Below are 15,323 nucleotides of genomic sequence, written 5' to 3' on the forward strand. Positions count from 1 at the left end.
TCTTTGGGTCTATCAAAAGGAAAAAACATTCCTACACACTAAGACCATAAGATAACACAGTAGTGATGAATATTTTACATACCTGACAAAGACATTCCCAAACCTTCTAGGATTTACAACCTATGTCTGTTGCCACAATAGTGGGAAACGTTTGGTTTAGGATAAGGAGAGAAGCTAAATGAAGTTACTTTTGCTAAGAGTGTTGGGGGTTAGCTTACTAGGAAATCTAAAGCTAGTCCCCGCTTGCATAGTTTACAAGTTTTGTACATACAAATAATTTCAAAATGATGATTTAGAGAGCATATAAAAAGTTACAGAATACAGATTTTTCATGCAAGAGGGTGGGATGCGGGCTCGTGATCCCTTTGTCTAGAGCAGGGATAGTCAACCTTTTTATACCTACCGCTCACTTTTATATGTCTGTTAGTAATAAAATTTTCTAAACGCCCACCAGTTCCACAGTAATGGTGATTTATAAAGTAGCAAAGTAACTTTACTTTATAAAATTTATAAAGCAGAGTTACAGCAAGTTAAAACATAAAATAATAATAATTGCCAAGTACTTTATGTCTGATTATTTTGCTAAGTTTGACAGAATAAATCTTTATAAAACAACTTACTATAGGCCCTGGCTGGTTGGCTCAGTGGTAGAGCATCGGCCTGGCATGCGGAAGTCCCGGGTTCGATTCCCGGCCAGGGCACACAGGAGAAGCGTCCATCTGCTTCTCCAACCCTCCCCCTCTCCTTCCTTTCTGTCTCTCTTCCCCTCCCGCAGCCGAGGCTCCATTGGAGCAAAGATGGCCCGGGCGCTGGGGATGGCTCCTTGGCCTCTGCCCCAGGTGCTAGAGTGGCTCTGGTTGTGACAGAGCGACGCCCCGGAAGGGCAGAGCATCACCCCCTGGTGGGCAGAGCGTCCCCCCTTGGTGGGCGTGCCTGGTGGAGCACATGCGGGAGTCTGTCTGACTGTCTCTCCCTGTTTCCAGCTTCAGAGAAATACCAAAAAAAAAAAAAAAAAAAAAAACCAAACCAAACAAAAAAAACCCAACTTACTATAGTTAAATCTTTTTATTTATACTTTGGTTGCTCTGCTACCATCCACCATGAAAGCTTGAACGTCCACTAGTGGGCGGTAGAGACCAGGTTGACTACCACTGGTCTAGATGTATATATCACTCTTATGACTCCAGGATGGGAGGGTGAGTCAGGATTAGTGTAGGAATTTTTAATTTTTTAATTCTTTTTTAATTTTTTTACAGAGACAGAGAGTGAGTCAGAGAGAGGGATAGACAGGGACAGACAGACAGGAACGGAGAGAGATGAGAAGCATCAATCATTAGTTTTTCATTGCGCGTTGCAACACCTTAGTTGTTCATTGATTGCTTTCTCATATGTGCCTTGACCGTGGGCCTTCAGCAGACTGAGTAACCCCTTGCTAGAGCCAGTGACCTTGGGTTCACGCTGGTGGGCTTTTGCTCAAACCAGATAAGCCTGCGCTCAAGCTGGTGACCTCGGGGTCTCGTACCTGGGTCTTCCGCATCCCAGTCCGACGCTCTATCCACTGCGCCACTGCCCAGTCAGGCAATGTAGGAATTTTTAATTAAGGTACGTAAACATTGTTTCCTAAAGGCTTTTAAGAAAGGAGAAGAGGAAGGGGCTTTCAGATAGGTTCTATCTTTTTTGCTCTGTCTAGCAAGTGGAGTCAGTCCTTCCAAAGATCTATAAGAAATAATTAAATTATGACTAACTGACTTTTGCCCCTGCAAGCTCTTCTTGCATTCTTCTTGTTTTTTTTTTCCTCAGGAAGGAGAGGTAAGGGCGCCTGACTCTTCCTTTTAAAATATTAATTTTAACAGCTTTGCAGTTCCTTGGCACCTTATCACAACACCACTGCTGAGTGGGTCTCCCAGTCGGTGTTCTGGGGCAGAGAAAAGAGGCAGCCCTCCTCAGCTGTTTTCTCAGAGGCAAGGAGACAGGACGGAAGGGGTCACTGCTTCGACTACCCCTCCCACAGATGTCAGGAGCCTCGTCTCTCATCTGTAAAATGCTCTGGGCCCTCAGTTCCCTCATTAATAATATCAAGGACAAAAATATCTGCTTTTCTTCCTTGCAGAGCTGTTGTTGAGAGGATTAGCTGGAAATAATACACAAGGAAAAGCTTTACCAGTGCAGAGTGTTATTAAGTTTGTGATTAGACCAGGTCAGTGAGGGCTGCCGGAATAATGGCAGGATTAATGCCCACGCTCTGGGGAGGAGGGGGCTAAGCCTGCTCTGTCCTCTCCTCTTGGTCACCTGCCCTGAGAGAAAGCAGTCAGTCGCTGTTTCCAAATTGACCCAAGTAAGAAATGTGTGGCGGCAGCCGCCTCTCACTCAGCCTTTACTTGCCCAAGGCAGAGAGATTTTAATTTTCAAGCCTAATGAGAAAAAGAAACTCAAAATTAAAGAATATTCCAGTGAAGCAGTCAAAATAGCTGCACAGACTCTGAATCAGGGGAGAAATGTAAATTAAATTTTCTCCCTCCCTAGCTTCAACTGGACTTGAAGGCCAGGGCAAGCAAGGACACAGCTGGACAAGGTCCCGGCAGCCCTGGCCCCGAGGTCAGATGGGCAGGCAGGCCCTGCCCCTACCCCAGGTGCTGACGGATGACAGACAAGGAATAGAGACCTTCCACCCACTCACAGGGAGGTTACTCCAGTGCAGTTGTCTCAAGCAGGCCATGACCCTGCCGAGTGAGGTCAGGCCCTGAATGGTTGAGTTCAAAGAGGTTGGGGGTGACTCCCTAGTCCCCCGCGGTCTAGTTTTCTGAGGTACAGAGATGCTGTGGCCTACTTTTGTCTCCTCTTCGGTCAAATGCTGGCTCACTTAATGAACCACGAACGTCTCTCTGATCCCTACAACTCAATGCTCTGGTCTCAGGGATGGGGCGGGGCTACCTGAGCCCTCAGCGCACAGTTATCTGAGCTTCCGGAGGGAACACCGGTTCAGGTGCAGTTGGGACGGTGGGAACAGCAGGATGCCTCTGAAAACGTGTGTGAACCTGAGGGCCAGGACATAGCTTTCTCCCTGCCCTGTTCTCCCATTGCTCCTCGAAACAGAAGCTGTCCTGTCCCACCCAGCCCCACCATCTGCCCTTGACCTTTCTCTTTCTCCCTCTCCTTTTCTCATCTTATCCAAGAAACACTGACTGGGGGGTGGGGTGTTGCCAGAGTCTGTACGGAGGAGTCAGGGACTGTGTAGGTAAACCAAATCCAGTTCCTGTTGTCAGGTAGAAGAGAGAAACAGGTGGATTGCGGCTTGTGATACAGTACAGAGCATGCTCAGCATCAAGTACATAATTATTGGAAAATTCTGGAAAGCCCTGTCCAGTCAGCTAAGTCAGAGCTCCATCCTGATGACAAGGTTGTGGGCTCAGTTTCCTTTCAGGGTACCTACAGGGAGCAACCAATGAATGCACAACTAAGTGGAACAACTAATTCATCTCTTTCTCTCTCTCTCTCTCCCCCCCTTCTTCTCTCTCTCTCTCTGCCTAAAATTAATCCATTTAACAAAAAACTGTTTAAAAAAAAAAACCCCTCCAGAGTCAGATTGACCTGGTCTGAAACCCTCCATCCCTCACTTCTTATGGAGTGACTTCAGGCAAATTGTCTAACCTTCAGTTTACTCATCTGTAAAATGGAGATAACACCTTATAGGATTGTTGTGAAGATTAAGTGAGATAATCCTGGTAAATTGTTTGGAACAGCACCTGGCACACGGTAAACACTCACTAAAAGCCAGTTAGTATTATTTGAAGTATCCTAATGATAATGCTGACATTTATTACCCTTTATTAGGTGCTTACTCTGAGAAGTCAGGTGCTATGGATACAACAATGACTCAACTCTGACCCTTGCTCTTAAGTTCATAATTTCTTAGAGGTGACAGATTTGTAAACAGACCACTGAAACATTATAACTGTTGGAATCCATGGAGTCCAAAAAGACCAGAGTAACAGGCTTTATTGAAAGGAAGAAAGGAACCCTGCTGGGCACTTCTCTGGGGAGAAGAGCACCGGTTACAGATAGTGTTTTGGGAGAGCCTGAGTGGGTACTGAGTCAAAAGTTCTGGTATGTTCCCTTTTACGGTTTTAGGATTTCAGCTTTCTGGAATGCTCCTTCTTGGGCAGTTGATCAGCTTTCTGGAACTTTTCTGCCTCAGGGGCGATTATCCGGTAAGTAAGGGTGAGGTCAGGCAGCCAGGTGGGACAACCAAAGGGCAGTTGGAGTTCCATATATCTATCAATAACTACTCTCATCTCTCCAAGACCTGTCATTTTCTGGCCCTCACCATGTGCCAGGTACAATACTGGGTCTTAAAGATACATTATTTCTATCCTGACCTGTGGTAGCACAGTGGATAAAACATCAACCTGGAATGCTGAGGTTGCCAGTTCGAAACCCTGGGCTTGCGGGGTCAAGACACATGGGAGTTGATGCTTCTTGCTTCTCCCCCACCTAATCTCTCTTTCTCCTCTCTCCAAAATGAATAAATGAAATCTAAAGATACATTATTTCTGATTCCTACTTAACCCTGCAAGGGCTATATTACCCTGATTGTATAGAGGTTTCATAAAAATTAGTAATTTGCTCAAAATCAGGCTGTTTAGCCTGACCCGTGGTGGCGCAGTGGATAAAGCGTCAACCTGGAAATGCTGAGGTCGCCGGTTCGAAACCCTGGGCTTGCCTGGTCAAGGCATGTATGGGAGTTGATGCTTCCAGCTCCTCCCCCCTTCTCTCTCTCTGTCTCTCTCTGCTCTCTAAAAATGAATAAATAAAATTAAAAAAAATTTTTTTTAATTAAAAAAAAATCAGGCTGTTTACAGAGGGAAGTACTAATTTGAAGGAGAGTGATCTGCTCTCTCTGAAAAGGGGTCAGGGAAGGCTTCAGAGAAGAGGTGATGTTTGATCAGGGTTTTGAAGAATGAGTAGGAGTTATCAGAAGCCAAGATGGGAAAGGAGCAAAATGGCACAGCACTTCTGTGGTCCTACTGGAGCAGTAGAGCTGCTAACAGCACCAGCAGAAGTTCCTCAGGCCTAGAAGTCTTTGGGTCCCATACCAGGGAACTGAACTGGGTTGTGGTCACCTGCATCTACCCTGACAACCATTTCCTACATGAAAGGTGATTATTTTATGGAGAATATAGTCAACAAGCCCATAATCCTAGAGGAGTTCATTAAGGCACAGAATTAAAATAATTGTGTATTCCCATACCTGTTGACCTAGCCAAGGGCCCAGTGAGTCAGAGGTACAGAATGCAATCCTCAGGGAGGCTGGGAGTCACTAATGGTGCTGGAGTCAGGGAGATAGTCTCAATGGCCTTTAGAAGACCCCACCAGATTTGGGTCAGATAAATGAAACCTCTTCCTGTGTTATAGTCATTTCCCTCCGTCCTTTCTCGCTTCCTTTTACCCCCCTCATCCCTGACAGTAGTTGCAGAGGAGGCAGTCATCTTGGTGCAGTCACAGGTCTGGTGGTCTGGGCCAGGATGTGGTATTATCCATCCAGCTGGCTCCACATTTGGGAAATCTGGACTCATCATTGTTAACATTCTGTTTACCTGCTCAGAGCAAGGAGAAGGAGATATCCTACACTAAGGACAGCAGCAAGGGGAAGACTCATAGAGCAAAGCAGCCTTTACAGCCTAGCTCAAGTCTCAGGGCCACCGATCCTCAGCCAGGGGCTCCCAGGCAATGGGGGGTTTGAGGCAGACCTTGGGGGAAAGTATATGCCCAAAAGGTAGTGAGCTTTGGTGCATGTCACAGACAGATTGCAGTTGGCTTTGGAGGAAGGAGGAAGACAGACAAGGTATGTCCCTGCAGCTGACCCACCCTCCATCCTCTGCTTGAAACAACCCCCATCAGCCTTACTGGCCTAATTCATTCCTCACATTAAGAAGGGGCCCTGGGGAGTGGGGGGTAGGAGGGGCCCTAGCTGGTTAGCTCAGTTGGTTAGGCCATCATCCCAAAGCTCCAAGATTGTAGGTTCGATCCCCAATTAGGGCACACATGAAGAGCAACTAATGAATGCGCAGCTAAGTGGAAAAACAAATAAATACTTCTTTCTCTCTTCCTCTCCCTTCCTTTCTGTTTTTCTAAAATCAATCAAATAAAAAGAAGAAGAAGGGGGGAAGGAAGAGAAGAAGAAGGAGAAAAGAAGAAGAAGGAGGAGGAGGAGGAGGGGAAGAAGAAGAAGAGGAGGGGGAAGAAGGGGTTCTGGGAATGTAAAGAACAGTATACAGAATATAGTCAATTATATTCTTTTTTGTGTGTGACAGAGCCAGACAGAAGGACAGATAGGGACAGACAGACAGGAAGGGAGAGAGATGAGAAGCATCAATTCTTCGTTGTGGCACTTTAGTTGTTCATTGATTGTTTTCTCATATGTGTCTTGACCAGGGGGCTACAGCAGACTGAGTGACTCCTTGCTCGAGCCAGCGACCTTGAGCTCAAGCTGGTGAGCCTTGCTCAAACCAGATGAGCCTGCGCTGAAGCTGGTGACCTCGGGGTCTTGAACCTGGGTCTTCTGCCTCCCAGTCTGACACTCTATCCACTGCACCACTGCTTGGTCAATGATATTCTAATAACTATGTACAGTTGTAAGGTCAGTATCCATGGCCACCATCATAGCCACCGGCCAATGCTGGTTCACGTTGGATTCGGACAGACGGTAATGAAACAACAGAGCCACGAACTGATGGACCATCATCTTTAATCTTAGCTTGCACCCAGCGGGCAAGTAAAAACACACACTGGGCTCCAAAACCCATTCATTCAGTGCTCACAAAGCTACTGACTTATCTGAGTTTTCCTAGAATCAAAGGTTACTAGCTCACCAGACTTATTCACCTCTGTTCTCCATCTCCTTCCTTCTCCCTGCACAAACTGGCTTTTCCTTCAGCACTCCACCATCTTGACTGCTTCTCCTGGCCTCCTCCAAATGGCCTTTCTCTGCTCTCCAACCTGCTCTCTTCTCTAATACTAATCTCAGGAACCGAGAGAGCAAGCTCCCGGTCTGCCCCACTTTATAGTGCAGAAATCAAAACCTTTAATCCAATATACAAAATAGAAAAGTCTCTAATACAAAGTCACTTATCTGAGGCATGATGGGATTGCACCACCTCACATCAAAAAGGGTGGGAAAGGCTTAGTCATAAAACCAAGCCCCAGGCTACAAGGATCCTGCCTGCCCACAGCCCGCCCCCAACACACATTAATATCACCTGGGCAATGGGCATCCACATGGGCAGCGCCATCTTTATCAAAGTAGGTATAATATATTTTATCTGCCCAACAACAGTGTCAGATGAGTATAAGATTTATAGAAATTATTACTTAGTATGTTATATAATGTCTAATCACTGGGGTGTATACCTGAAACTAATATATTGTGTCTCAACTATAATTGAACAATAAAAAATGATTTTTGCCTGACCAGGCGGTGGCACAGTGGATAGAGCATCGAACTGGGATGCGGAGGACCCAGGTTCGAGACCCCGAGGTTGCCACCTTGAGCGTGGGCTCATCTGGTTTGAGCAAAGCTCACCAGCTTGGACCCAAGGTCGCTGGCTCAAGCAAGGAGTTACTCAGTCTGCTGAGGGCCCATGGTCAAGGCACATATGAGAAAGCATTCAATGAACAACTAAAGTGTCGCAATGCGCAACGAAAAATTAATGATTGATGCTTCTCATCTCTCCGTTCCTGTCTGTCTGTCCCTGTCTATCCCTCTCACTGACTCTCTCTCTGTCTCTGTGAAAAATAATAATAATAAATAAAAAATGATTTTAAAAGTGTCCCTGGGAGGGACTGGCCCCCACAAGAAGCAGGAAGTGTGAGCACATTCCAATAAAATACTCAAAGAGACAATTATTTCTGGGCTGCCTATCCCAGGCCAGAGTACCAGCCGCCAGATCTCCAGAGCAGCTGTCATTGCCTCTGGCTGTTGGCAAAATTAAACTTCCTGAGAAATGAGAATGAGCTGGCCTCCAGGGTTAGAGTCATTTGCCTGCCTGAGGCCATCAATGTGGGGCTGGGGGCGACAGCCTGGGTCCATTAATGTGGGGCTGGGGGCGACAGCCTGGGTCCATCAATGTGGGGCTGGGGGCGACAGCCTGGGTCCATCAATGTGGGGCTGGGGGCGACAGCCTGGGTCCATCAATGTGGGGCTGGGGGCGACAGCCTGGGTCCATCAATGTGGGGCTGGGGGCGACAGCCTGGGTCCATCAATGTGGGGCTGGGGGCGACAGCCTGGGTCCATCAATGTGGGGCTGGGGGTGACAGCCTAGGGCCATCAATGTGGGGCTGGGGGTGACAGCCTGGGTCCATCAATGTGGGGCTAGGGGCGACAGCCTGGGGCCATCAGTGCGGGGCTGGGGCTGACAGCCTGGGACCATCAGTGTGGGGCTGGGGGCGACAGGGGGTGGAACTGGGACCAGGAGTAGAAGATGCAGGAATCTAAGCAGCATCATAGGCTCCAGCCACATAGCACGTGCCTCTGGTGTGTGCACATTGAAATGTGTTCAGAACATGTACCAAGTTTGCTTGTCAACTGCTGGGATGTGGGCTTGGTTGGGGCAGGGACCATAGGGCTCTTGATAAAGACCTGGTTAATACATAGATACTGGTTTCTGAATGACTGTAGTCACCAGGCCAGATTCTCCTGATAAACATGAAAATCCCTCCCAGCCTATCATCCAACACAGGTCACATGCAGGTACCACGAGGAGCAAGTTAACGCTCTGTGGTGGGGGTGGGGATAGGGAGAGATAAATCAGTCAGTCAATTCCTAGAAGAGTGAAGAATGGCCTCCTTGGCACACAAAGTGGTGGCCAGTGGCCTGGTTGGTTGCCCCACAAAAAGGAGATACCTGGCCCTGGCCAGTTGGCTCAGTGGTAGAGCGTCGGCCTGGTGTGAGGGAGTCCCGGGTTCGATTCCCGGCCAGGGCACACAGGAGAAGCGCCCATCTGCTTCTTCACCCCTCCACCCCTCCCCCTCTCCTTCCTCTCTGTCTCTCTCTTCCCCTCCCGCAGCCAAGGCTCCATTGGAGCAGCGTTTGCCCGGGCGCTGAGGATGGCTCTGTGGCCTCTGCCTCAAGTGCTAGAGTGGCTCTGATTGTGGTAGAGCGACACCCCAAGATGGGCAGAGCATCGCCCCCTGGTGGGTGTGCCGGGTGGATCCCGGTCGGGCGCATGCGGGAGTCTGTCTGACTGCCTCCCAGTTTCCAACTTCAGAGAAATACAAAAAAAAAAAAAAAAAGGAGTGTAAAGCCAGAGGCCAAGGCCAGGGCCACTATCACAGCAGCCTTCTGGCCTATGCAGGTTCGCATTGGATTCGGACAGTCGGTAAAGAAACAATGGAGCCAAAAACTGATAGGCCATTTTCTTTAATTCTAGCTTGCACCCGGCGGGCAAGTAAAAACACACACTGGGCCCTGGCCGGTTGGCTCAGTGGTAGAGCGTCGGCCTGGTGTGCAGGAGTCCCGGGTTCAATTCCCGGCCAGGGCACACAGGAGAAGCGCCCATCTGCTTCTCCATCCCTCCCCCATCTCTCCCCCATTCCTTCCTCTCTGTCTCTCTCTTCCCCTCCTGCTGCCAAGGCTCCATTGGAGCAAAGTTGCCCGGGCGCTGAGGATGGCTGTATGGCCTCTGCCTCAGGCGCTAGAATGGCTCTGGATGCAACAGAACAACGCCCCAGATGGGCAGAGCATCGCCCCCTGGTGGGCATGCCGGGTGGATCCCGGTTGGGCGCATGCGGGAGTCTGTCTGACTGCCTCCCTGTTTCCAACTTCAGAAAAATACAAAAAACAACAACAACAAAAAAAACACACACTGGCCTGACCTGTAGTGGCGCAGTGGATAAAGCATCGACCTGGAAATGCTGAGGTCGCCGGTTCGAAACCCTGGGCTTGCCTGGTCAAGGCACATATGGGAGTTGATGCTTCCAGCTCCTCCCTCCCTTCTCTCTCTCTCTGTCTCTCTCTCCTCTCTCTCTCTCCTCTCTAAAATGAATAAATAAAATAAAATTAAAAAAAAAAAAAAGAAAATAATGTTATAAAAAAAACACACACACACACACACACACTGGGCTCCAAAACCCACTCACATTCAGTGCTCACAAAGCCACTGACTTATTCGAGTTTCCTAGAATCAAAGGTTTCTAGCTCACCAGCCTTATTCTCCTCAGTTCCCCATCTCCTTCCTTATACCAGATATAAACTCTGCACAAACTGGCATCTCACTCAGCACTCCGCCATCTTGGCTGCTTCTCCTGGCCACGTGGCCTCTTTCTGCTCTCTGCTCTGCTCCCTCTGCTCTCTCATGCTAATCATCCCAGGAACCAAGAGGGCAAGTTCCCGGTCTGCCCCTATTTTATACTGTAGCTTCATAACCTTTAATCCGATATACAAAATAGGAAAGTCTCTAATACAAAGTCACTTCTATGAGGCATGATTGGATTGTACCGCCCCACATCAAAAAGGGGTAGGAAAGGTTTAATCCCAAAACCAAGCCCCAGGCTACAAGGATTCTGCCTGCCTTTAGCCCACCCCAACACACATTAATATCACCTGGGCAATGGCCTCCTCGTGGGCAGCGTAATCTTTAACAAAGTGAGCATAATACATTTTATCTGCCCAACAAGGAGATACCCTCTGGGGGCCTCAGACTACCATAGTTCCCTCTTCCACCTGTGGAAGGACATATGCCTGCCCAGACGATCCTCTCCCCCCCTCTTTTGATATGCACAGCTCTCCCTCATATCTCCAGCCTCCCTTTCCAGTGTCACATAGTGTCCCTCTTACTCTGTGAGACACCTCTTGTGCCCCACTTCAAATTGTCCCAGCCTTACCCCTTATTCTGGCCACTTCTGTGACAGTGTCAAGCTGGCTTCAACCAGTTTAATGTGGCCTGACCTGACTGCAGCTTCCCCTTGGGCCCTGACCTTACCTTCTGGCTTTCTGCTCCAAGGCCTTAGTGGCTAGGGAATTAACTGCTGGCTTTGTAGCCTGAAATGCAGGGTAGTTAATACCCTGGAGACAACTCTTGACAATGGTGGATGGCAACCACTGGATAAGCATTTTCCTCTTACTTGTCCCAGTTGAGGGGTTTATACCCTTCAGAAATCTTTTCAGAATGCTCTCTGATTGCTTACAGTTGTAACCAACTCAATAACACAGTCATACCTAGTCACATGTGCTCTCTTCTCTCTCTGACCCTCACCCCTGCTCCCTGGATCACAGACTTTATCCCACCTTTGGCTTTCAGGAATACTCAGACTAAATCACTTCCCTTTTCCTTCTGTTCTCTCTGCCATAGCCATACTGGTTTTCTTTCAGTTTTTCAACTTTTTCCTACATCAGGATTTTCATGCAGGATTTTTCTACTGCCTGGAGTGCTTTTCTTTCTGCAAGGAAGCCCCTTAGCTGAGACCTGAATGATTAGGAGGTAGCCGTGAGAAGGGAAGGGAAGAACAGTCCAGGCAGAAAGAACAAGCCAATGAATGACCCTGAGGAGGGAATGAATGTGGCCCACCCAGAGGCAGCAAGTAGGCCTTTGTGTCTAGAGCAGAGTGAGAGGGAAGGGACTCACAGTGTGGTCGAAGAGGGCCTGGCCAGACCAAGTGCAGTTTTGTGGTCCGCAGTAGGGAGTTGTGTTTTATTTTTTATTTATTTTTTTAAAAAATTTATTTATTTATTTTAAAGAGAGAAGAGAAAGAAAGGAGAGGAGGAGCAGGAAGCATCAACTTGGAGTAATTGCTTCTTGTACGTGCCTTGACTGGGCAAGCCCAGGGTTTGGAACCAGCGATCCACTGCGCCAGCACAGGTCAGGCGGGAGTTGTGTTTTAAATACATCAGGAAGGGGCCCTGGCCGGTTGGCTCAGTGGTAGAGCGTCAGCCTGGCGTGCGGAGGTCCCGGGTTCGATTCCCGGCCAGGGCACACAGGAGAGGCGCCCATCTGCTTCTCCACTCCTCCCCCTCTCCTTCCTCTCTGTCACTCTCTTCCCTTCCCGCAGCCGAGGCTCCATTGGAGCAAGGAGATGGCCCCGGGCGCTGGGATTGGCTCCTTGGCCTCTGCCCCGGGCGCTGGAGTGGCTCTGGTCTCGACAGAGCGACACCCCCTGGTGGGCGTGCTGGGTGGATCCCAGTCGGGCGCATGCGGGAGTCTGTCTGACTGCCTCCCCGTTTCCAGCTTCAGAAAAATACAAAAAAAAAAAAAAAAAAATACATCAGGAAGGAAGCTCGATTGGAGCAGCGATTATGTTGTCTGATTCACCGCTGGCCCTCAGCAAGTAGTAGGCAATTAATAAATGTTTGTGAAATAAACGAATATACATCCTTGCCTGTATCCATTGTTGAGTTAAGAAATGTCCAAATTTGTAGAGAATTTTTATGAATTTATTTGATCCAAACTTAGAACAGTTATCAGGAAGCAAGATCTCAAATGCTATGAAGAATGGCAGTTTTGCAGTTTCTTTTATGCATTTGAAGTTAAGGGGGGAACATAAGGAAGATTCCATGGAGATGGGAGAAAATAAGGTGGGATTGGATTATAGAATGGGTAACAAGATTATGTGCTTCTTTGAGGGTGGTTATGAGGCAAGATAGCAAGAAGCTAGGAAAATTCCTTGGCAAGTAGAAGAGGCAAACTGAGACAGCTGAACAAACTGGCCAAGCAATTTAAGCCAGATACAGAAGGTCATGTCCCTGGAGATAACATTAGGCCTCAATTGTAGTTTAGCTCCAGGCCCAGGCGGGCTATGCCAGAACCAGCAGCAATGACTAATGACCCCTGGGGCTGACCAATCAGTACAGAGCACAACCCTGAAAGGGCACATCTGGAAAAGCTGATGATAATTCTACTGAAATCCTCCCTTAAACTCCCAGCTTTTAAAAACCTTCAGCACAGCCCTGGCTGGATAGCTTGGTTGGTTAGAACCTCAAGCCAATCTGCAAAGGTTGTGGGTTTGATCCCGTCAGGGTGCATACAGGAAGCATATCCATGTTCCTGTCTCTGTCTCTCTTCCTTCCTCTCTCTCTAAAATCAATAAGTAAGTGTAAAAAACAAAACAAAACCCAAAACCCTCAAAAAAAGGATCCAGCATGCTCTTGGGAGCACCCCCAGCCTTTCCCTTCCCCCTCTTCCTCTTCTCCCCTCACAGGTGAGGATCTCCTAACCCTAAGGGTCTTCATGAGACTTGCTACACTCAGGGCCACAGTGAACCCGTCTTTAAGGCCCCCTTTTCCCTGACTTCCCATGTGGGCTCATTTCTTTCCCATCAGCTTTCTAGAGAGCCAAGGGAGCCGCGCCTAGGCTCTCTCCTTTTTTTTTCTTTTTTCTTTTAATTATTGTTCCTTTTTTCTTTTTTTTAATTTTTTTTTTTTTTTTTTAGTTTATTCATTTTTAGAGAGAAGAGAGAGGGAGAGAGGAAAGAGAGACAGGGGAGAGGAGCTGGAAGCATCAACTCCCATATGTGCCTTGACCAGGCAAGCCCAGGGTTTAGAACCGGTGACCTCAGCATTTCCAGGTCGACGCTTTATCCACTGCGCCACCACAGGTCAGGCCTCTTTTTTTTAATTTTTATTTTTTTATTTATTCATTTTAGAGAGGAGAGAGACAGAGACAGAGAGAGAGAGAGAGGAGAGAGAGACAGGGGGGAGGAGCTGAAAGCATCAACTCCCATATGTGCCTTGACCAGGCAAACACAGGGTTTCGAACCGGCGACCTCAGCATTTCCAGGTCGACGCTTTATCCACTGCGCCACCACAGGTCAGGCCCTTCTTTTTTTTTTTTACTGTCCCAGCTTTAATAAAATGTACTCTTGCCCTGGCCAGATAGCTTGATTGGTTGGAGCATTGTCTGGATATACAAAGGTTGCGAGTTTGATCTCTGGTCAGGGGACATACAAAAACAGATCGATGTTTCTGTCTCTCTCTTTCCCTTCCCTAAAAGAAATAATTTTTAAAAAATGTACTCTCAAAATTATCTGGACTCATGTTGTGAAAATTTTCCTACACAAAATCAAGAACCCACACCCTACCGGCTGATCCGAGGCAGATCCGAAAGGTAAGGTTCTCTTTCTGGTAAGAAGTTAAGTGTATTTCAAAAGTGTGTTCATCTAGATCAGGGGTAGTCAACCTTTTTATACCTATCGCCCACTTTTGTATTTGTTAGTAGTAAAATTTTCTAACCGCCCACCGGTTCCACAGCAAGTTAAAGCATATAATAATAATTACTTACCGAGTACTTTATGTCGGATTTTTGCTAAGTTTGGCAAAATAAATCTTTATAAAACAACTTACTATAGTTAAATCTATCTTTTTATTTATACTTTGGTTGCTCTGCTACCACCCACCATGAAAGCTGGAACGCCCACTAGTGGGCGGTAGGGACCAGGTTGACTATCACTGATCTAGATGCACTAAAACAATCATCAGGGCTTGCTTAAGACAAAGATAAATGTTTTACTAAAAACTTATATGCCTGGGCCCTGGCCGGTTGGCTCAGTGGTAGAGCGTCAGCCTGGTGTGCAGGAGTCCTGGGTTCGATTTCCGGCCAGGGCACACAGGAGAAGCGCCCATCTGCTTCTCCACTCCCCTCTTCCTCTCTGTCTCTCTCTTCCCCTCCCGCAGCCAAGGCTCCATTGGAGCAAAGATGGCCCGGGCGCTGGGGATGGCTCTGTGGCCTCTGCCTCAGGCGCTAGAGTGGCTCTGGTCACAACATAGCGACGCCCCGGGTGGGCAGAGCATCGCCCCCTGGTGGGCGTGCCAGGTGGATCCTGGTCGGGCGCATGCGGGAGTCTGTCTGACTGCCTCCCCATTTCCAGCTTCGGAAAAATGAAAAAACAAAAACAAAAAAAACCTTATATGCCTGGTGCATGACTACACACCATGACCTGCTCGGTTAGGAATTTATGATCAGATCACCCTGTGAGGTTACTTTCCATCGATCTCCTTTTTCTTCCACGCCATGTCCCAACCACCTCTTGTTCTACACAAGGTGAAGTTCTCTTTTCTAAGATGGCAGCTCCAGGAGGGACAGGGTCAGGCCGGTTTCGTTTTATCCTGAGAGAATCCTTTGGGAGTGAGAGCTCTGCCCACTCTGGGCACTGACTCTTCTGGCCTCTCTCTTCTCCCCTTGCTTAATTCTGATGCCATTGCTCACTTCTCTGCTCACGCGGGGCTCTGCTCCTGACACCATTGGTCACCTCCCTCAGTTCTCAGCTTCCTTAATGAGCAGCTGTCTTGTCTTTAGCCTGAGACTTGGCTCCCCCTGCCTGCTGCTTCCTAGGTAAAC

This window comes from Saccopteryx leptura, chromosome 6 (genome assembly GCF_036850995.1).
Source record: "Saccopteryx leptura isolate mSacLep1 chromosome 6, mSacLep1_pri_phased_curated, whole genome shotgun sequence".
NCBI classification, from domain to species: domain Eukaryota; kingdom Metazoa; phylum Chordata; class Mammalia; order Chiroptera; family Emballonuridae; genus Saccopteryx; species Saccopteryx leptura.